Source organism: Bos indicus, chromosome 5 (assembly GCF_029378745.1).
Source record: "Bos indicus isolate NIAB-ARS_2022 breed Sahiwal x Tharparkar chromosome 5, NIAB-ARS_B.indTharparkar_mat_pri_1.0, whole genome shotgun sequence".
Lineage (NCBI taxonomy): Eukaryota > Metazoa > Chordata > Mammalia > Artiodactyla > Bovidae > Bos > Bos indicus.
The window spans coordinates 2005353-2029676 of record NC_091764.1 but is presented as its reverse complement, the minus strand read 5'-3'; the positions used below and the strand labels follow the sequence as shown (position 1 = coordinate 2029676).

Below are 24324 nucleotides of genomic sequence, written 5' to 3'. Positions count from 1 at the left end.
TTGACAAGGGAGCAATTTTAAATATGGACATGGAATCAAAACTGGGAGGGAGGAAAGTGAGGGTATGTTAAAGACAGTGAAAATGAGATAGAGTGAATAGATTGTAAGTCCCTGTAAAGTTGAAGAAATGTTATTGCTTAATATTGTTTATTGAAAGGAAGCTACTACACTTAGGGCACAGGGAATCCAGAAAGTCCTGTGTCTTGTATTTTAATGGGAATATATTCCCTTTGCTCCAGAATCCACAGATATTTGTATCCTTCTGTATGCTGCCATTTATTAAGAATTCAATACTTTGCTCAACTTTAAATGTACATTAAGAAATTCTTATACTATTATGACTCCAGTCTTTGATCTGTACTTTCTTCCAGTACTCCAAATATTTCCTAAACATGACTGACACCTAGCTTTCCACCAAGACTTCATTTTCATAGCAAGCCTCATCATCAAAGCCTTCAACTTACAGAATGAGGAGAAATTAAGAGCCTAAAAAAAGATGACTATATAAATTGACACAGAAAAAGCATTTGACAAAATCCAATACTCATTCATAATTTTAAAGCTCTCAGCAAGTTAGGAGTAGACAATAACTATCTCAAGTTGATAAAGAGCATCTTAAAAAAAAAACTATAGCTATGATTCTTAATAGTGACAGAATGCCTCCTTCTAAGATAGGGAACAAAGCAAGGTTTCAATTCTAACCACTATTTTCACTGTAGTACTAGAAGTTCTAGCCACTGCATTAAGGCAATAAAAGGAAATAAAAAGGCATACAAAATTGGAAATGAAGAAATAAAGCTGTCCCTATTTACAGATGACTTGACTATCTAGAAAATCCTAATGATTCTTCATAAATAAAACTCCTAGAACCTAAAAATTTATGTCAGCAAGATCACAGGATTAAGATCAATGAAGAAAAATTAATGCCAATTCTATATAATAGCAATAAACACACAAACACCAAAATTAAAATACATTTATAATCATTTCAAAGAAAGTGAAATACATAGGTAGAAACTCTACAATATATGCACACTATTTGCTTGCTATTAGCTATTTACAAATGCTAGTGAAAGAAGTGAGGGATGACCTAAATAGACATATCATGTTCATGGGCTTCCCTTATAGCTCAGTTGGTAAAAAAATCTCCTACAATGCGGGAGACCCTGGTTCTATTCCTGAGTTGGAAAGATCTACTGGAGAAGGGATAGGCCACCCACTTCAGTATTCTTGGGCTTCCCTTGTGGCTCAGCTGGTAAAGAATCTGCCTGCAGTGCGAGAGACCTGGGTTCGATCCCCGGGTTGGGAAGATCTCCTGGAGAAGGGAAAGGCTACCCACTCCAGTATTCTATACAGTCCGTGGATCTCAAAGAGTCAGACTCAACTGAGTGGCCTTCACTTTCACTTTCACCATGTTCATAGATTGGAAAACTCAACATAGTAAAGATGTCAGTTCTCCCCAAGTTGATATGTAGGCTCAATGCAATTCCATTAGGGAAATGTGAATTAAACCACAATTAGTTGCCGGTACATATTTATCAGAATGGCTAAAATTTTTAAAGATGCAACAACACCAAATGCTGACAAGGATATAGAGAAATAGTTTCTGTTGTACTGGAAAATATTTTGGCAAGTTTTTTTTTTTTTTTGGTTTTTGTTTTTTTTTTAATTTTTAAATTTTATTTTTAAATTTTACATAATTGTATTAGTTTTGCCAAATAACAAAATGAATCCGCCACAGGTATACATATGTTCCCCATCCTGAACCCTCCTCCCTCCTCCCACCCCATACCATCCCTCTGGGTCATCCCAGTGCACTAGCCCCAAGCATCCAGTATCGTGCATCGAACCTGGACTGGCAACTCGTTTCATACATGATATTTTACATGTTTCAATGCCATTCTCCCAAATCTTCCCACCCTCTCCCTCTCCCACAGAGTCCATAAGACTGTTCTATACATCAGTGTCTCTTTTGCTGTCTCGTACACAGGGTTATTGGCAAGTTTTTTTAAAACTAAACACGCAGTTCCCATACAACACAGAAATTCTATTTTCCAGCATTGATCCCAGAGAAGTGGAAATTTATGTTTATGTAAAAACTTGTATATGAGTGTTCAAAACAGAGTTATTCATAGTAGCCAAACATTGAAAACAATCCAATATCTTACAGTAGTGAATAAATTGTATATCCATCCCATGGGAATGGGAATTTTTTTTTAAATGTACTATTGACATACACAACAATTCAGATGAATCTACATGGTATTATGCTGTGTGAAAGAAGTTAATCCCAAGAGGCTGCATAGTCTCATGCTGCATATGATTTCATTTCTGAAACATATATTAAATGACAAAAGTATATAAGTGAAGAACTGATTCATGGTTTCCACGAGTTACATGCAAGGGAAATGGCAAGCAGGAAGGGAATAGGCACAGCCATATGAGAACATGAGGGATCTTTGTGGTGATCAGACTGTTTTATATCTTGATAGGTGGTGGCCACACGAATCTACACATGTAATGAAATCATATAGAATTAAACACACACATACACACACACTCACTGGATTTTAAAACTGGTAAAGTCAGAATAAGGTTGATTGATTCATTGTCAATTCTCCAATTCTAGTTCTACTACATTGTGGTTATCTAAGATGTAAGATGTGGTTGTCTAAGATGTAAGAAGAATTGATGCTTTTGAACTGTGGTGTTGGAGAAGACTCTTGAGAGTCCCTTGGACTGCAAACAGATCCAACCAGTCCATCCTAAAGATCAGTCCTGTATATTCATGGGAAGGACTGATGCTGAAGCTGAAATTCCAATACTTTGGCCACCTGATGTGAAGAACTGACTCATTTGAAAAGACTGATGCTGGGAAAGATTGAAGGCAGGAGGAGAAGGGGACGACAGAGGATGAGATGGCTGGATGGCATCACCGACTCAATGGACATGGGTTTGAGTAAACTCTGGGAGTTGGTGATGGACAGGGAGGTCTAGCGTGCTGCAGTCCATGGGGTCGCAAGAAGTCAGACATGACTGAAGGACTGAACTGAACTGAACTAAGATGTTAATATTGGGGAAAACTGGGCGATGGGTATACAGGAATTTTCTGCATTGTTTCTGTATAACTGCATGCGAGTGTCAATTATCTCAAAATAAAAAGTTAAAAAAAATTATGAGAGAGAGAGAGGCTTTCCTATGAAGAACAGATTATTTGAGCAATCTTGTTTCAGAAAGGGAAGTATGCAATAAAAATCAAACAATTTTAAATCTGTAACTTATTTTAAAGAGTCACAAACCATTTGGGGCAAAAGCAAAAGAAATAAAAACAGCAGCAAACATTTTTAGCTTTAACATTAATCTTTTAAACTATCTCTGGCCTTTTCTCTGGCTAAAAGGAAAGAAATCTTCAGATCCATTCTAAAGTCTTTCTTAGACTGAGAAGCCTCTGATACCTTTTCAAAGCAGCTTAGTGTCACACATTTTTTTGAGTTATCCTCTAAGAGTCTGTTTGCAACTTATTAGAAAAAATTTTTCAGTTGCCTTCTGACCATGACCATAAAATGACAATGAATTCTCATTTTATCCAGTTCCAAATTACTCTCTGACCTTTATCATAACAGAGAAACATCTTTCCGCCCCTTACAATCCATAAGAACAAAATTTACATGAAAGGAAGCAACCCCAAAGCTAGATTATCTGACTCCCAGACCAGTGTAATCTTCCTGCCATCTTCAGCTGCATTTCATGGAGTTTTGCCAGACCTGATATTTCTACATTCTAAACTGCCAGCCCCTAATGATCTCTTTCATCTTTGAACTTCTGTAAGATTTATTATGTATACTAATGTGTTTTCTAAAATTGATCCATATTTATATGCAAAATACAAAAAGCACTCATTGTAAGTTTGATACATGTTGAAAAATAAATTTAATCCTGTATAACCATCACAACTCAGTCATAAAATATTTCCATCATCCCAAGTTTCCTTGGCCTTTTTCTCCAGCTCTTAGTCTCAGAAAATCATCATTTTACTTTCCATCCCTATAGATTAATTTTGTCTATTCTAAAATGTTACTTAAATAAAAGCATAAAGTGTGTATTCTTTTGTATCTGGCTAATTTAACCCAGCATGCTGGTTTTTTTTTTATATTTATCTATGCAGTTGTGTATATTGGTAGTTATTTTTACTCTATTACAGATAGATAGTTTATCCACTCACCTGTTGATGGACATTTGCATTGCTTTCTGTTTTCAATTATTACAAATAAAACCACTGTGGATATTCACAGATAAGTCTTTTTATACGGTCATATGATTTTATTTCTCTTGGGTAAATACCTAGGAGTGGAATGGTTCCTAGGATCAAGCGATAGGTATATATTTCACTTTATAAGGATGTGTGAGACTACTTCCCATTCCTACCAACAACATATGAGAGTTCCAGTCATTCCATATTCTTACTAACACTTGCTTAGTCTTTTTAACTTTAGTCCTTGCAGAGGGTATATAGCCATATAAACATGTGGTTCTAAGCTGCATTTCCCTGATAACATGTAGTGTTGAAATCTTTTCATGTCCTTATTAACCTTCATGTAACTTCTCTTGTGCAATGTCTACTTAAACCTTTTGCTCATTTTTTAACTGGATTGTTTGTCTTATCGAGCTTATGAATTCTGGATAAAAACCTTTGTCAGGTAGACGTATTGTAAACATTACCTCTAAATCCATGGCTTATTTTTTCATTTTACTCAAAAATGTCTTTTGGAGATCAGAAGTTTCTATTCTAATAAGATCAACTTTATCATTTTAAAAATCTTATGATTGGTGCTTTTAATGTTTTACCTATGAAATTTTTGCACATCTGATGGCTACGATTTTCTCTTATGATTTTATCTAGAGGTTTTATAGTTTATCTTTTATGTTTAGGCTTATAATACAGTCTAATTATCTTTTGATTTAAAAATAATAATAAAGACAGAACTCAACTCCCTCTGTCTCCATTAATATTAAACTTATTTACATTGAACTTATTAGTAATTCAGTGTTTTATTTTAAAACCCAAGGAATTACCATCAATGTAATAAATTAGAATATGAATATCTATGAGTGAGGGCTCCAAATATATAAACTGCTTAATTTCTTAGCAACATATTCATATTTTACATAGACCAAGGTTAAAGTATTAACTATGAGAATTTCTATTTTGATCATGCTCTTATCAAGAATTCCATCCCTGCATCTCTCTTTACTCTTGAAATACCCACAACACAACAGATCTTACAAGGAGAAGTGACCAAAGGAGAACCCAATAACAATTCCACTCCCTCTCATACTTGAAGAGTTAGAGAAAAACTATACAACTAGTAAATTCTAAAGCTACCTTTTGCCCTCTCTCTTCTTCCTTCATAGTCTATTTCCAGGGACTTATCCTCTGAAACAGTGGTCTCAGGAGAAGTCAGAGGGAGTTCTGCAACGACTTAGGAAAAGCATCTTTTAATATTGATTCATTTTTTAATGTAAGCAATGTGAAAATGCATACAAACAGCATTTCACTCATTAATTTAAATATTCAGTTCTATTTGTTTTACATATACAAACATGCATAGATAGATGAATACCAGTGGTTTTCACCTAACAAAAATGATGTTTCAAAACACAATTCTGGTATCTGCAATTCAAGAAAGACTAAAATTTCTCTGGCTCATTCTTCACGCAAAATAATCCTGGACTATACAATATGTCCTAATATTGTATTATGTAATTTACATGCCTTTTAAATATTGCTGTGCTTGCAAGTTTCTCAGTATAATCTCCAAATAGATTGTGAGTGTCTACAATGCAGAAGACACCATGCTATGTTCTACAGCACTTATCTTGAACTCTGGCTGCATGCTAAAACCACCAGGGGAGTGTTGATAAAATACCAATGGCCAGGCCTACATTAAACTAACTGAATCAAAATCTTGGGCTGAGGCTGAGAGTAACCAAATGATCTCCAGGCAGAGGGAGAGCCATTGTTCTAGATTAATGGTTCTCAAGACCACTGGAGATCCCTGAAACTCTTTCTGGGGATATACTAGGGCAAAAGTCAAATTTTTCCCTAGATCTTATATGCTGCTGCTGCTGCTGCTGCTAAGTCGCTTCAGTCATGTCCGACTCTGTGCAACCCCATAGATGGCAGCCCACCAGGCTCCCCTGTCCCTGGGATTCTCCAGGCAAGAACACTGGAGTAGGTTGTCATTTCCTTCTCCAATGCATGAAAGTGAAAAGTGAAAGTGAAGTCGCTCAGTCGTGTCCGACTCCTAGCGACCCCATGGACTGCAGCCCACCAGGCACCTCCATCCACGGGATTTTCCAGGCAAGAGTACTGGATTGGGTTGCCATTGCCTTCTCCAGATCTTATATAATTACTGAATAAAATGTTTCACTGGTGGTTCAGACAGTAAAGAATCTGCCTGCAATGCAGGAGACCTGGGTTCAATCCCTGTGTTGGGAATGTTAGATAGTTAGAATAGGAAAAAGGAGTCCAAAATGGTGGTGTCTAAAAGACAAAGAAAGAGAAAAGCCTGCAAAAATGGAACAAAAGAAAAGCCAAGGACTGGAGTGAGAACTTCAGATGAAACAAACACGCCACCTTCTTGGCCAGCCCAATTTGCATAGGGCAGGCTCAAGGTGGGGAGGAGACAAATGTATAAAAGAAGGAAGCCAAGACTGATTGGGACCTCTCCTTTGGGATCCGCCTACCCTTTGCTTGCTGAATAAAACTCTAAGCTGTAACTGAACTGTAACACTGTCCACCGTTTCAAACCTTTGCTGCGGCGAGACAGAACCGAGGAAATTACACACTCTCCTGACAGGAAGATCACTTGGAGTAGGAAATGACAACCCACTTTAGGAATCTTGCCTGGGAAATTGCATGAACAGAGGAGCCTGGCGGGCTACAGTCCATGGGGTCACAAAGAGTCAGAACTGGACGACTAACACATGCAATACATATATTCATGTAAAATTGGATTGAATTAATCATGATCTTGATCATCCAATTTAATACAATGCTTCTGAACCAAGATATTTTTGTCATAGAGTAAAAGAACAGAAAATCAAATGGCAAATTTCCCTGTACCTTCAATTTTACTCAGTGGCTTGGAATAAGAAAACAAATCATTATTTTCAAGTTCACTCCTCTCTGCTTATAAAGGCAATTTAGTGGAAAAGTTTCAAAAACACCACCTTAATATAAAGAAGAAAATAACTTTTCTAACACTTAATAACAAAAGTGTGAGAAACTAACCAAAAGCAGGAGGAATGTAAATAGAAGGTGAGATGATTATTCCTCTGGCCTTTCAGAGGGTGTCCTAGGTTTGTGTTGTTGCCAGAAGCACTATCCAGCTATCTATGTTAAGCAAGTCAGCTGCTTGAGGTGAAACCAAGCAGGATTGAGGAAGACCTCTCTGCATAGTTTATCAAGAAAGATGAAGACAAAAATAGAAAAGAGGAAAATATCCAAAAAAGGAAACTGAAAAATACATTTTTTAGGAGTCAGAGGGGAATCAAAAACCAAATTCAAATAATACTGAGCAGATAAATATGGCCTAGGGGGAGAAAGAATAGAAGTTAGCATCGCCAGACCTCAAATTAAGTGCATGTCACTTTTCATAGAGTAATGTAGCAGAAGTCAGAGAAATGTAAATTAAAATTTCCACAAGAAATCATTCTTTAGCAATCTGATTGGCAAAATATTATAAAAATTGATTATATTCATTTTTATGAAAATATAAAGAAACATATTTTTCCCATTGTTATCTGAATGTAAAACAGCACAGTTTGGGGAGTACAACATCCATTAAAAGTTAAAGTATGTAGTCTTTGAGCAAATAATCCCACCTCTAGGAATCAATCCTTGAGAAATAATCAAATATGGGCAAGAAGATGTATTCACAAGAATTGTCTTTGTGACATTGTAACTGACACTAATCACTGAAAATCTCTTGCATGACCACAATATCAGTTCAATTCAGTTCAGTCACTCAGCCGTGTCTGACTTTTTGCGACCCCATGAATCGCAGCACGCCAGGTCTCCCTGTCCATCACCAACTCCCAGAGTTCACTCAAACTCACATCCATCAACTCGGTGATGCCATCCAGCCATCTCATCCTCTGTTGTCCCCTTCTCCACCTGCCCCCAATCCCTCCCAGCATCAGAGTCTTTTCCAATGAGTCAACTCTTCACATGAGGTGGCCAAAGTACTGGAGTTTCAGCTTTAGCATCATTCCTTCCAAAGAACACCCAGGGCTGATCTCCTATAGAATGGACTGGTTGGATCTCCTTACAGTCCAAGGGACTCTCATGAGTCTTCTCCAACACCACAGTTCAAAAGCATCAATTCTTCGGCGCTCAGCCTTCTTCACAGTCCAACTTTCACATCTATATGTGACCACTGGAAAAACCATAGCCTTGACTAGACAGACCTTTGTTGGCAAAGTGATGTCTCTGCTTTTGAATATGCTATCTAAGTTGGTTATAACTTTCCTTCCAAGGAGTAAGTGTCTTTTAATTTCATGGCTGCAGTCACCATCTGTAGTGATTTTGGAGCCCAAAAAAATAAAGTCTGACACTGTTTCCACTGTATCCCCATCTATTTCCCAGGAAGTGATGGGACCGGATGCCATGATCTTCTTTTTCTGAATGTTGAGATTTAAGCCAATTTTTTCACTCTCCACTTTCACCTTCATCAAGAGGCTTTTTAGTTCCTCTTTACTTTCTGCCATAAGGGTGGTGTCATCTGCATATCTGAGGTTATTGATACTTCTCCTGGCAATCTTGATTCCAGCTTCTGCTTCTTCCAGCACAGCATTTCTCATGATGTACTCTGCATAGAAGTTAAATAAGCATGGTGACAATATACAGCCTTGACATACTCCTTTTCCTATTTGGAACCAGTCAGTTGTTCCATGTCCAGTTCTAACTGTTGCTTCCTGACCTGCATACAAATTTCTCAAGAGGCAGGTCAGGTGGTCTGGTATTTCCATGTCTTTCAGAATTTTCCACAGTTTATTGTGATCCACACAAAGACTTTGGCATAGTCAATAAAGCAGAAATAGATGTTTTTCTGGAACTCTCTTGCTTTTTCGATGATCCAGTGGACGTTGGAAATTTGATCTCTAGTTCCTCTGCCTTTTCTAAAACCAGCTTGAACATCTGGAAGTTCACGGTTCACATACTGCTGAAGCCTGGCTTGGAGAATTTTGAGCATTACTTTACTAGCGTGTGAGATGAGTGCAATTGTGCGGTAGTTTGAGCATTCTTTGGCATTGCCTTTCTTTGGGATTGGAATGAAAACTGACCTTTTCCAGTCCTGTGGCCACTGCTGAGTTTTCCAAATGTGCTGGCATATTAAGTGCAGCACTTTCACAGCATCATCTTTCAGGATTTGAAATAGCTCAACTGGAATTCCATCACCTCCACTAGCTTTGTTCGTAGTGATGCTTTCTAAGACCCACTTGACTTCACATTCCAGAATGTCTGGCTCTAGGTGAGTGATCACACCATCGTGATTATCTTGGTCGTGAAGATCTTTTTTGTACAGTTCTTCTGTGTATTCTTGCCACCTCTTCTTAATATCTTCTGCTTCTGTTAGGTCCATACCATTTCTGTCCTTTATCGAGCCCATCTTTGCATGAAATGTTCCCTTGGTATCTCTAATTTTCTTGACGAGATCTCCAGTCTTTCCTATTCTGTTGTTTTCCTCTATTTCTTTGCATTGATCACTGAGGAAGGCTTTCTTATCTCTTCTTGCTATTCTTTGGAACTCTGCATTCAGATGCTTAGATCTTTCCTTTTCTGCTTTGCTTTTCACTTCTCTTTTTCCATAGCTATTTGTAAGGCCTCCCCAGACAGCCATTTTGCTTTTTTGCATTTCTTTTCCATGGGGATGGTCTTGATCCCTGTCTCCTGTACAATGTCATGAACCCCCGTCCATAGTTCATCAGGCACTCTATCTATCAGATCTAGGCCCTTAAATCTATTTCTCACTTCCACTGTATAATCATAAGGGATTTGATTTAGGTCATACCTGAATGGTCTAGTGGTTTTCCCTACCATCTTCAATTTAAGTCTGAATTTGGCAATAAGGAGTTCATGATCTGAGCCACAGTCAGCTCCCTTGTTTTTGTTGACTGTATAGAGCTTCTCCTTCTTTGACTGCAAAGAATATAATCAATCTGATTTTTGTGTTGACCATCTGGTAATGTCCATGTGTAGAGTCTTCTCTTGCGTTGTTGGAAGAGGATGTTTGCTAGGACCAGTGCATTCTCTTGGCAAAACTCTATTAGCCTTTGCCCTGCTTCATTCTGTATTCCAAAGCCTAATTTGCCTGTTACTCCAGGTGTTTCTTGACTTCCTACTTTTGCATTCCAGTCCCCTATAATGAAAAGGACATCTTTTTTGGGTGTTAGTTCTAAAAGGTCTTGTAGGTCTTCATTGAACCATTCAACTTCAGCTTCTTCATCATTACTGGTTAGGGCATAGACTTGGATTACTGTGATATTGAATGATTTGCCTTGGAAATGAACAGAGATCATTCTGTCATTTTTGAGATTGCATCCAAGTACTGCATTTCGGACTCTTTTGTTGACCATGATGGCTACTCTGTTTCTTCTAAGGGATTCCTGACGGCAATAGTAGATATAATAGTCATCTGAGTTAAATTCACCCATTCCAGTCCATTTTAGTTCGCCGATTCCTAGAATGTCGACATTCACTCTTGCCATCTCCTGTTTGACCACTTCCAATTTGCCTTGATTCATGGACCTAACATTCCAGGTTCTTATGCAATATTGCTCTTTACAGCATCGGACCTTGCTTCTACCACCAGTCACATCCACAACTGGGTATTGTTTTTGCTTTGGCTCCATCCCTTCATTCTTTCTGGAGTTATTTCTCCACTGATCTTCAGTAGCATATTGGGCACCTACTGACCTGGGTAGTTCCTCTTTCAGTATCCTATCATTTTGCCTTTTTGTACTGTTCATGGGGTTCTCAAGGCAAGAATACTGAAGTGGTTTGCCATTCCCTTCTCCAGTGGGCCACATTCTGTAAGACCTCTCCATATGGACATGGTTAAATCCAGTATGGTACTGAAACAGGAGGGAAGGGAGCAGGGCACAACCTTTACAAAGTTACACAGCCACAGAACACAAAATACATGGTTAAAACCAACTAGCTCCAAGATGGAGAAGGCAATGGCACCCCACTCCAGTACTCTTACCTGGAAAATCCCATGGACGGAAGAGCCTGGTAGGCTGCAGTCCATGGGGTCGCTAGAGTCGAACACGACTGAGTGACTTCCCTTTCACTTTTCACTTTCACTTTTCACTTTCATGCATTGGAGAAGGAAATGGCAACCCATTCCAGTGTTCTTGCCTGGAGAATCCCAGGGATAGGGAAGCCTAGTGGGCTGCCGTCTATGGGGTCGCACAGAGTCGGACACGACTGAAGCGACTTAGCAGCAGCAGCAGCAGCTCCAAGATAGCATGCAAGACTTCCACTAGACCTTGAGCTGTATGATCATATCATACATTTGCAAGCTAAATGACACACTCACAGCCACCAAAACAGTTCCAAGGCTGACCAAAGAAGGTCAACAAGTGGGTGGTGGCCCAACACCTGGAAATTCCCCAACCCTTCCCCCAAATAGTTGGAATGCTTTTCCCACTTGTTAGCCTATGAAATGACTGACTTCTATAAAAACTGACAACTCCCATACCCTGGTGTCACTCACCTTCTGACATGACCCACATTCTGTTGTGGACTGTGCTCTCTAAATAAATCCACTTCTTACCTATCACTTTCTGCAACAAGACATCAAAAACCTGAGCTTCATTAAACCCTGAGACCAGATGTGTGATCTCAGTTAAAAGAACATAAATGCAAGTCCCAATCTTAGCTGCACAGTTTCAGTAATTTGCAATTTGCTGTAGTTAATAACGAGGTGGGACTCCGAATGTATATTATGCCCCCAACTGTATAAAGTGCCTCAACTAAATGTATGTATGTGTGTATGTATGAATTTACATACATAGAAAAAATTTTAAATAATTTCCTGTGAAGGGGCATAAACAGCTTCTTGATGAGGGTGAAAGAAGATAGTGAAAAAGATGGCTTAAAACTCAACATTCAAAAAACTAAGATCATGGCATCCAGTGCCATCAGTTCATGGCAAGTAGAACAGTAAAAAGTGGAAGCAGTGACAGATTTTATTTCCTTGGGCTCCAAAATCACTGTGGACAGTGACTGCAGCCATGAAATTAAAAAGACTCTTGCTCCTTGGAAGAAACGCTCTGACCAACCTAGACAGTGCATTAAAAAGCAGAGACATCACTTTGCCGACAAAAGTCCATATAGTCATATGGTTTTTCCAATAGTTGTATATGGATGTGAGAGTTGGACCATAAAGAAGGCTGAGTGCCAAAGAATTGATGCTTTTCAATTGTGGTGCTGGAGAAGACTCATAAGAGTCCTTTGGACTGCAAGGAAATCAAACCAGTCAATTCTAAGGAAATCAACTCTGAATATTCATTGGAAGGACTGATGCTGAAGCTCCAATCCTTTGGCCACCTGATGCAAGGAGCCAACTCATTGGAAAAGACCCTGATGCTGGGAAAGATGGAGGTCAGGAAGAGAAGTGGGCACAGAGGATGAGATGGTTGGATGGCATCACCAGCTCAATGGACATCAGTTTGAGCAAACTCCAGGAGACAGTGAAGGACAGGGAAGCGTAGCATGCTGCAGTCCACAGGGTTGCAAAGAGTTAAAAATGACTTAGCCGACTGAACAACAACATGAAGGGACATAAAATGTGGAGAAAATATACTGAATATTGAATGTATATTGACATGTAGATACATGGTTAAATGGATATATTGGTTAAGGTTAAGTCACTTCAGTCTTGTCCAACTCTGTGTGACCCCATAGACCACAGCCCATCAGGCTCCCCCATCCCTGGGATTTTCCAGGCAAGAACACTGGAGTAGGTTGCCAGGATATATTGACATGTGTATAATAGTCACTCAGCTGTGTCCAACTCTTTGCAACCCCATGGACTGTAGCCCACCAGGCTCCTCTGTCCAGGCAATTTAATGGAGTGAGTTGCCATGCCCTCCTCCAGAGGATCTTCCCAACCCAGGGATCAAATCCAGGTCTCTCGCATTGCAGGCAGATTCTTTATCATCTGAGCCACCATGGAAGCCATTGACGTATGTATGGATATACAGATACACCCATATGAGTAAAGGCAAACCTTTTGAAAAGAAAGCAATATCCTGCTGCTTCTCGTAAGGGTCAGAGAATGGAAAATTCCCACAGAAGAGACAAGAGACTTCTGGAAGGACTATGAAATACTGGGGAGAAAACTTAAGGATTTGTGGCTTTATAGGACTGTGAGGTGGTAGAGTGCTTTCAGTTTTTTCTCTATGAAGGTTGTTGGGAGGAAAAAAAGTAGTATGTGGGGACTGAGTAGCTAAATAGATATAAATTTAAATATAGATATAAAATCAATTTAGATTAATTTTTGATTTCTAAACTATGGATTTGGTGAGTTAGGAATGTATTTATGTCACACGGTGAGGTATTGGCCCACATATCATCTGACTTCTTCAAGAGGAATTTATATTGAATAGGATGATTTGGGGAAAAAATGCCCAGATAAAACTTGACAATTTTTATTCTAGGCCATCAGTTTTTCTTGCACCCTGTAAAATAATTTTTTAAATTACTGACAACCCCTTCACACTGCTGGGTTGACATCCAAACATTTCATTTTATGTATAAATGGTTGCAAAAGATATAACATGTTGTAGATTTTAAATAATGACATTTTAAAATAGAAATTGTTCCATCATGTTAAATCTGAGTCAAATGAATCCAAATAGCATAATAATTTGAAGAATATATGAACAAGCTTTCCTTGTTTCTAGTCAGAAATCTTACATATTTCTTTTTCTCTCTGAACTTACATTTTTATTTTCAAATTAATTCCCAATTAATTTGATCTTAATACAATATAGTATTATGCTTGAAAGTCTTTTATAGATCAACCTGTCAAATTATCTTCAATAAAACATATATAAATAATAATTTTAATTTTCAAAAACTTTATGGAACCATTAAATATGACAGCCTTTTTTCTGGGTTGAATTATCATTAAAATAACTTCTGGTACATTGTTAGTCAAACAAATATATTAAAAATTATAATTAGTAAAAAAGTAAATTTTATTGAAAATTCATCGTTTAGCAAAATTAAGGTGCTCTTCAATTAGTTCACATATCCATGGATATTTATCACTTTCATCTATTATGAGAGACCAGTGGAAATTAACAGCTCAAAGAAGAGATATTAACAGCCAAAAGAAGACCACCATTAGGAGCTGGACTTAGAAGCAGTGTTGTCAAATGCATCATTTACAATAGAATCCACAATGCGTTTCTACTGAATAACCTACCTCTGCTGCTGCTGCTGCTAAGTCGTTTCAGTCGTGTCCAACTCTGTGCAACCCCATAGATGGCTGCCCACCAGGCTCCCCCGTCCCTGGGATTCTCCAGGCAAGAATACTGGAGTGGATTGCCATTTCCTTCTCCAATGCATGCAAGTGAAAAGTGAAAGTGAAGTAGTTCAGTCGTGTCTGACTCTTAGCGACCCCATGGACTGCAGCCCACCAGGCTCCTCCGCTGTGGGATTTTCCAGGCAAGAGTACTGGAGTGGGTTGCCATTGCCTTCTCTGAACCTACCTCTAATACCCTCTAAAGCTGTCCTTTGAATAGTGAAGGTCCAATAGGTCACATGAAAAAGTCCCTAGGAAAAGGATCAGTAACATCATAGTCTCAGATATCTATGTACCAATGTGTAAACAATGAGTAAAATAAGTCTAATAACATAAGATGATAAACAGAACTTCATTCTACTCACCAAGGCTTGGAAAATGATGTGAAGCGATGGAAACTACCATGCATTCTAGATGAACAAAGAGGGGCTTCCCTGGTAGCCCAGTGCTTAAGAATTCACTGACCAATTCAGGAGACACGGGTCTGACCCCTGGTCCGGGAAGCTCCCACATGCTGAGCAACTAAGCCTGCGTGGCACACTACTAAGCCCACACTCTGGAGCCTGCAAGCCACATGCGGCAGCTCCTGAAGCCCACACACCCTAGAATCCATACTCCACAGCAAGAGACGCACCACGAGAAGCCCGCACACGGTAGTGAAGAGCAGCCGCCGCTTGCTGCAACTACAGAAAAGCCCATGCACAGCAACGAAGACCCAGCCAAAAACAAATAATAAACCAAAACGCTAGTGTAAAACAAAATAAGTGAACAAAGAATTGAAGGGAGGCAGGGTAGGGCTGTAACGCCATGCATACCTTACACTGTGAAACCACTAGAAAAATATCCCAGAAATCAAAAATTGAAATTACATCATCATTATCAAAATATACCACAGATGGCAAGGCCAGTTAGAGGGATTTGATGATGCCTTTTGACATAGATTGTGAATCTTCAAGAAACCCCAATTAATAGGATTTTTCTTTCCCATCAGTGCTTCTAATGTAAGCCCTGAATTGGGAAGATAAGGACAGGTATTTACAGGCAATGATGGTTTTCAGGAGGGTTACATCAGCTTACAGCAAGGACGAGCAAAGGTAAACTGAAACTCACTCCCAAGTGAAGTACGGTCAGAGTTGAGACAAACACGCCCATTTGCCTCGCCAGTCCAAAACTTCCCAGTGGCAAAAGTGAGTAAATGGAGCAGAGAGAGGCCCATAGTTTACTTCAGCTCCCTATACAGGAAAAAAAGACCAGAAGGAAGAAATAAATAGTCCCCATTAATACAGATTATAAAACTGGCAAAGAGTCAGGAGAAGATATTGGTGATGAAGTTAACTACCTGGATATTTTGCAGCAAGTCTTACTTTCTTCAAAAGTAAGTTGTTGATGAGGTTATTAATTATACTTGCTAATATTTTCAAGCCCCAGAAGGAAAATGAAATAGTAGGAGAAACTTACTCTAATGTTATTTATTACCTTTTTCTCTTTTTTAATTTAAAATTAATTTGCTGCTGCTGCTAAGTTGCTTCAGTCATGTCTGACTCTGTGCGACCCTGTAGACGGCATCCTACTAGGCTCCTCATCCCTGGGATTCTCCAGGCAAGAACACTGGAGTGGGTTGCCATTTCCTTCTCCAATGCATGAAAGGGAAAGTGAAAGTGAAGTCGCTCAGTCGTGTCCGACTCTTCGTGACCTCATGGACTGCAGCCCACCAGGCTCCTCCGTCCATGGGGTTTTCCTGGAGTGGGGTGCCATTGCTTTCTCCAAAAATTAATTTGAGTGTGGAATAAAAGTAGAATTCAGAATTCAGAAAATAATGAGGGATAAACTGTGCAAACTCAGTCTAGATGATCCTCAATGAGAGAGGGAGAAACAACTTATTTATGGACGGTGTGCCTTCCATGTGCCAGCACTGTTCTAGATGCTGGAAACTCAGCAGTAAATACCACAGACAGAATCCCTGACCCAGTGCAGCTTATATTCAGAGTGAGAGTAAAAGATAAACAATGTATGATGGTAATAAGTACTATGGAGAAAAACTAAGACAGATAAGGGAGACAGGATACGGTAGAGATGGATGGTAAAATCTAACGGACTTTTAGATAGAGAGACAAATAAGAGAACAAGCTGTATGAACGTCTAGAAGAGAGGCATTCCAGGTAGATGGATCGTGAAGTGTAAAGACCCTGCAGAGCCCGCTGGACAAGTTAAAATCAGCATGAAGTCCATGTGACTGCAGTGAGGAGCATATTGGAGAGAGCTGGAGAGGATAAGGTCAAAGAGGTAGCAGGATCCAGATTTCTAACATTTCCTCTTGATGGAGAAAGTATGCCGTTGGAGGACTGTGAACAGAGGAGAGACACAATCTGATCTCTTAAGAGAACAATTCCTGTTTCTGTTTCAAATAGAGACAGTTGCAATAATACAGGCAGAAGGTGATGACAGCATGAATTCAAGAGGACATATAAAAGACGGTGGGTGGGTCTGATGAACAGTTTTTGAATGTTAAAACAGTAGACAGGAGATGTGACACAGGGAACAAAGGATAAATTTAAAGTTTTGACCCGTGCAACTTGAGGGATTGAGTTCTTATTTGCTAACATGAGAAAAACTACAGAAAAAGCACATTTGAAGAAAAATTTATGAATTGTATTTTGGACATGCTAAGTTTGTGATGCCTATTACTTCCAGGTGGAACTATTGAATACACAGCTGGATATATGAGTCTGGGATTTGGTGTGGTTCAGGGGAAATACAAGGCACATATGTAATTTTCAACTTTCTAGTAACCACATTTTAAAAAGCTAAGAGAAACAAATTCAATTTATTTTAGTAGCATATTTATAACTAAAATATCTCCAAATATTATCATTTCAAAGTGTAATAAAAAAAACTAACAGGATATTTTGTCTTCCTTTTTTAAAACTAAGTTTTCAAAATCTGGTTTATATTTTGTACTTTACAGCGTATCTTAAATCAGAAAAGTTGCATTTTACATGTCCAATGACTACACATGACTGATAACTATTTTATTGGACAGTAGAGATTTTAAAAAACAGATGATTGCAGAGGCCACTCTCTGAAAAGTTCAGACTGAAAAAAAAAAAAAAGAACCTTTGAGCAAATTATAGAATAATACTATATTTTAAGATACTTTTGGCAACAAGTAAAAGCCTCACACCAAACCTCAAACAGCCTTAAAGGAAAGTATGTCTCAGCCATCAGAGAAAGTCCTGAAGTGAGGCCTACTCAGTCATGTCATCAAAGACCCAGGGTCTTTTCATGTTTTCACACTATCACCAAGGCTGGTAGCAAAATAGCAGTAGCAGTCCCAAATGTTACATCTTGATGCAACAGCTTTCAGAAGTAAACTAAAGCATGGATTCTTGTGTGTCTCTCTCCATAGTAATAAACTTTAACTAAGAGACTCCAACAAACCCCAGCTCTGCTATAGGAGTCATTTCATATCTTATTGGCCAGAGTTGAGTTAAATCTTATTCCTTTAACTAATCATCATCAAGAAGTGAATACTGGGAGTTCTGAATAAAATGAAATAGGCATTCTCAAAACCTGTCTCTACCACTGAGCACAATAATAAAACCAGGACAATATAAATGAAACAGATACTTGAGGACTCTTCAAAGTGAACAGCAGTAGGCAGATTTGGGAAGAAAACAGAGATTTAAATAAACCCCTGAAGTAGAGAGTTTATCTCTTTTTTTCCTCCAGAATCTCACAACCTGGTTTCAAGGCAGGCCAAGAATCAAATATATACGTTGTTGTAGATAGAGAGATCTCAAGAAGAAGCTTTCTGGTTAAAGCTCAAGGAGGAATAAAGTCTGCCAGCAGTAACAATTTCTGCAGCAGGACTCCACAAGCACCTTACACACCAAGGAAGAGGAACTTTCCTCTCTGTCCAGGCGATCTGTGGTTCCAACTAGAACGACTCTGGATTTCTCATTTAAAAACCATAGCAATCAAAAGGAAATAGAACAACATTTTTAAAGTTCTGGAAGAAAAGATCTGTCAACCCAGAATTCCACATCCAATGAAAACATCTTTTAGGAATGAAGGTGAAATAAGGACATTCTCAAGTGAAGAAAAATTAAGAGAATTGATTTCTAGTAGACATGCTGTAAAAGAATTGCTAAAGGAAATTATTCAGACAGAATGGAAGTGATATCAGAGGAAATTTGAAACATTAATTATAAAGAAACAATATCATAATTTTTTTTAAAAAATGATAAATGTAATATAATATTTGCCTCTTAAATTCTTTAAAATATGATTGATAGTTGAAAGAAAGCATTATCTATAGATTTTCAACAAAGAGGTATATATGACAATTATATCACAAAGGGGTAGGGTTCAGTTCAGTTCAGTTCAGTCGCTCAGTCGTGTCCGACTCTTTGCGACCCCATGAATCGCAACACGCCAGGCCTCCCTGTCCATCACCAACTCCCAGAGTTCACTCAGACTCACGTCCATCAAGTCAATGATGCCATCCAGCCATCTCATCCTCTGTCGTCCCCTTCTCCTCCCGCCTTCAATCTTTCCCAGCATCAGAGTCTTTTCCAATGAGTCAACTCTTCGCATGAGGTGGCCAAAGTACTGGAGTTTCAGCTTTAGTATCATTCCTTCCAAAGAAATCCCAGGGCTGATCTCCTTCAGAATGGAGGGGTAGGGTAAAGTCACTTATAAAGTAATAAGGTTTATATACTCTGCTTGAAGTATTGATTCTCAATAAATTATAAAAAGTTAAATATGTATATTATAATGCCTAGAACATTAATTAAAAATAAATCTAAACAAAGATAGATATTAAAAAGCATAATAGAAAATTTTAAATGGATTACTTAAACAATGTTTAAATAACCCGAACAAAGGCAGGAAACTGGATTGGTTTTATGCTGATCACATGCTCTTGGTATAAATAAATCTCCACCACAAAAAAAAAAAAAAGAAAAAAAGAAACTGGAAACAGAGGAATGCAAAACAGACAAAGCTAACAGAAAAAAAAGGGAGACCTCTAACCAAATGTATCAGTAATGACATTAAATATTAAAGATGCAAACAGATCAAAAGATGAGATTGTCAGAATAAATTTCAAAACTGGTCCAACTATGTGCCACCTATAAGAAATTAACTTCAAATATAACACTATAAATAATTTAAAGTAAAATAATGGAAACAAAAGATACATTATTCTTAAAGAGATGGAAATGCCAGACCACCTGACCTGCCTCCTGAGAAATCTGTATGCAGGTCAAGAAGCAACAGTTAGAACTGAACATGGAACAGACTTGTTCCAAATTGGGAAAGGAGTACATCAAGGCTGTATATTATCACCCTGCTTATTCAACTTATATGTGGAGTACCTCATGAGAAATTCTGGACTGGAAGAAGCACAAACTGGAATTAAAATCCCCAGGAGAAATATCAGTAATCTCAGATATGCAGATGACACCACACTTATGGCAGAAAGTGAAGAAGAACTAAAGAGCTTCTTGATGAAAGTGAAAGAAGAAAGTGAAAAAGTTTACTTAAAACTCAACATTCATAAAACTAAGATCATGGCACCACGTCCCATCACTTCATGGCAAATAGATGGGGAAACAATGGAAACAGTGACAGACTATTTTTGGAGGCTCCAAAATCACTGCAGATGGTGACTGCAGCCATGAAATTAAAAGACACTTGCTCCTTGGAAGAAAAGTTTTGAACAACCTAGACAGCATATTAAAAAGCAGAGACATTACTTTCCCAACAAGGGCCATCTAGTCAAAGCTATGGTTTTTCCAGTAGTCACATATGGATGTGTGAGAGTTGGACTATAAAGAAAGCTGAGTGCTAAAGAATTGATGCTTTTGAACTGTGGTGCTGGAGAAGACTCTTGAGAGTCCCTTGGACTGCAAGGAGATCCAACCAGTCCATTCTAAAGATCAGCCCTGGATGTTCTTTGGAAGGAATGATGCTAAAGCTGAAACTCCAATACTTTGGTCACCTGATGCAAAGAACTGACTCATTTAAAAAGACGTGGATGCTGGGAAAGAGTGAAGGTGGGAGGAGAAGGGGATGACAGAGGATGAGATGGCTGGATAGCATCACTGACTCGATGAAAGTGAGTCTCAGTGAACTCCAGGAGTTGGTGATGGACAGGGAGGCCTGGCGTGCTGCGATTCATGGGGTCGCAAAGAGTCGGACACGACTGAGCGATTGATCTGATCTGATCTGATCTGACCATGACATAACAAACCACAAAGCGGATGCATCTAACAAGAGAGATTCAAAATCAAAATACATGAAGAATAAAAATGGACAGAATTGAAAGGAAAACAAACAAGTCCACAATTACAGATGGAAAGTTCAACATGTCTTTCTCAGAGACTGTTAGAATTAGACTGAAAATCAACAAGCATTTGGAAGAACTGAAAAATACCACTAACACACTGAATTAATTGGCAATTAAAGAACTCTCCATTCAAAATTAGAATACGTTATTTCCAGTTAAACATGAAATATTGCCAATGTATATCATGTTCAAAATAACAAATAAAAGCCCTAAACCAATGTTAAAGAATTAAAATAATGCAAAGTATTTTGTTGATCATAACAAAATTAAATTAGAAATTAATAAAAGACAGTGAGAAAAATCCCCAAATACTTGGAAATTAAACAACACACTTCTAAGTAATTCATGATTCAAAGAGAAATTCTTGGTTGAAATTTGAAAATATTTTGATGAATTGATATTATCAAAAAATCAAGGATGCTGCTAAAGCAATGCTTAGAGGGAAATTTATAGCATTCAATGCTTATATTTGAAAGGTCTTAAATCACTAATATAAGCTTCTAACTTAAATAAACCAAAAAAGAAATTAAAGTAAACCCAACATAATCAGAAGCAAATAAGAAAGATAAAAGCAGACATAAATGACATTGAGAGCAGAGAAACAATAAAGATTCTCAAATAAAACCTGGCTCTTTGTAAGGACCAGTAAAATAGATCTACAAAAACTGACCAAAATAAAGGTGACACAAATTATCAGGAATGATATAAGGAGTGGATGCATCACAAACAGTAGTTTGGTAATAGTAGGTATGAGAAAGCAGGTAACTCTCCAGACACTGAAATTATGAGGGAATACTATCAATATTTTTATGCATAATAACAGCTTAAATAGTCCTCTGACTATTTAAGAAATTGAATTCACAGTGAAACACCCTGTGAGAAAAAAAATCTCCAGGCCCATATGGTTTCATCAGTGAATAACACCAAAAATGTAAAGAAGAAATAACACCACCAACTCAATACAAACTCTTCTAGGAAATAGAAGAGGGAGCATTTCCCAGCTCAGTTTATGAAATCAGCATTACCCTGATACCAAAACTAGGAAAGACAATACAAGAGAAGAAAACTATAGAGCAATATTCTTTATAAATAGCAGTGCAAAAATACTCAACTCAATTTCAAAGCAATTGCAATGATATATAAAACACACAGTAAAATGTAGCCAAATGGAATTTATCTCAGAAAAGTAGAGCTAGTTCAATACTCAAAAATCAACCCATGTAATCCATCATAATAATACTCTAGAAACATATCATTATACCAATTTATGCAGAAAAAGGATTTGAAAAAAATTCAACATCCATCCTGATAAAGACCATACCAAACTAAGAATAGATAGGAATTAACTCAACCTAGTAAAGAATGTCTATAAAAACCCTATTACCATATAACAAATACTTGGTGGAAAAACTGAACACTTTCTTCCAAAGTATGGTAATAATAAGGCAAGCACTAATATATCCACTTTCATCACTTCCAGCCAGGGCAATTAGAAAAAAAAAATGAAATAGAGAGTCAAAAGGTATACAGATGGGAAAAAAAGGCAAAAGACTGGTATCCTATTCACACATGACATAACTGCTTATGTAGAAAAGTCCAAAGGAATCATTAGAAAAAAAAAAAAAAACTCTTAAAACTAATAAGAGTTTAGCAAAGTCATAGGATACAAGGCTAATAATATATAGAGATATTTCTAGGTAATATAATGATATATAATCAGTTTTATATAATTACATGAACAATAAATTATAACCAGAATTTTAAAATACCATTTAAAATATCTCAAAATAGAGAAATAATTAGATATAAATTTAACAAAACATATATTGAATCTGTACTATGAAAACTATAAAACACTAATTAAAGAATTAAAAGAAAATAACGTCTAAAATAACGACAAGATATTCAAAGTTTTTAAACTGGAAGACATGACATAGTAAAGATGTCAGTTCTCCCCAAATCAACCTATAGATTCGAAACAAGTGTTCTGATCAAAATTTCAGCAGAATGTTTACTTGGATATGCACAATCTAATTCTAAAATTCATATGGAAGACAAAGGAACTAGAATAGCCAAAACAATTTTGAGAAAGAAGAATAAAGTATGACAAAACATACTATTCAATTTTAAGACTTAGAATAAAATACAGTAACCAATACTGTTTGATACTGGGAAAGGAAAAAACACAGAGGTCAGCGAAATACAATAAAGAACAGAAACAGCCACACAAATATGGCAAGTGACTTTTTTTAACAAAGGTGGACAGCCAACTTAGAGAAAGGCTTTTCAAAAAATGAAACCATTAGATATTCATTTAAAAAAAAAAAAAAAAAAACCCTTGATCTGAATCTCACACCTACTACAAAAGTTAATTCAAAATGGATCAAAGAGGTAAAAATATAAAGCAGAACTATACACTTTTTAGATGGAAACAATAGAAATTCTTCATGATCTGCAATTACATACAGAGGCCCTAGACATGACACGTAGTTAAAAATTCACTTAAAACTGATGAATTGGACTTAAATTTTTAATTGTCTATGAGAGATACTGTTAAAATAATGAAAAGATAAGCTCAGAGAAAATATTTTTAAATTATATATCTGACAAAGGACTTGCATCTAGAACATAAAAAGAATTCTCATAACTCAGCAGTAAAGAACACAATTAAGAAATGGGCAAAGGACTTGAACAGGCACTTTACCAAAGAGGGTGTATATAACTACGCACATATATGCGCATACACACACACATGCGCATACACACACACACATATGTACACATACATAAACATAAGCATATGATAAGAGACAAATAAATGTAAGAGAGTAGCTTAAATCTGTTAGAAATTGTCGCAGCAGATAAATTCTAGATGGAACTGAGATGTGTGAAAAATAATGCAAAAATAAATTTGATTTTTTAATACATTTGGAGCACAACTAAGGAAGCAATAAGGCCTCTATGAAGGGCAGATGATGTAAGGTTAAGAGATGACAGAGAGAACATGTAACTATCTAATTGTTATTATGCGTTCATTTTATCTCTCAAGAAAATGACTTTATATTAGTGAAAATGGTGAGTTTCAGAAACAGTATAATTTCAAAAATTATATTGTGTTGATACAATGTAATTCAACTTTTGACAAATAGATAGACAGACATGTACATGTGCATAGAAATAATATGGGAAGGAAATACACTGAAATGTTTACAGTTGTTTCCAGGTGTAAGATTTTCATTTTCTTTTTGCTGTGCATTATGTATTTCATGAATATTCCATAATGCACACATATTGCTTTCAAAATTAAACAGACCAAGTAAGTAAGTTTAAAATGCAAAAGATGGTAAAAGAAACCTCAGGGAAAGAGAA

General features: G+C 37.3%; 1 protein-coding gene across 3 annotated transcripts in view; it reads left to right on the top strand.

Moving 5' to 3' along the window:
• The window catches only part of LOC109558654 (potassium voltage-gated channel subfamily KQT member 3-like), a 146239-nt gene that overhangs the window by 21446 nt on the left and 100469 nt on the right, over window positions 1-24324 (top strand). The window contains exon 4 of one of the 3 annotated variants that reach the window (XR_011566504.1): window positions 2630-4849. The exons of the other annotated variants lie outside the window; for them this stretch is intronic. The gene's annotated coding sequence lies outside the window, so the exon portion shown is untranslated. Of the gene's footprint in view, window positions 1-2629; window positions 4850-24324 lie in introns of those variants that run through there. 3 annotated transcript variants of the gene reach the window in all.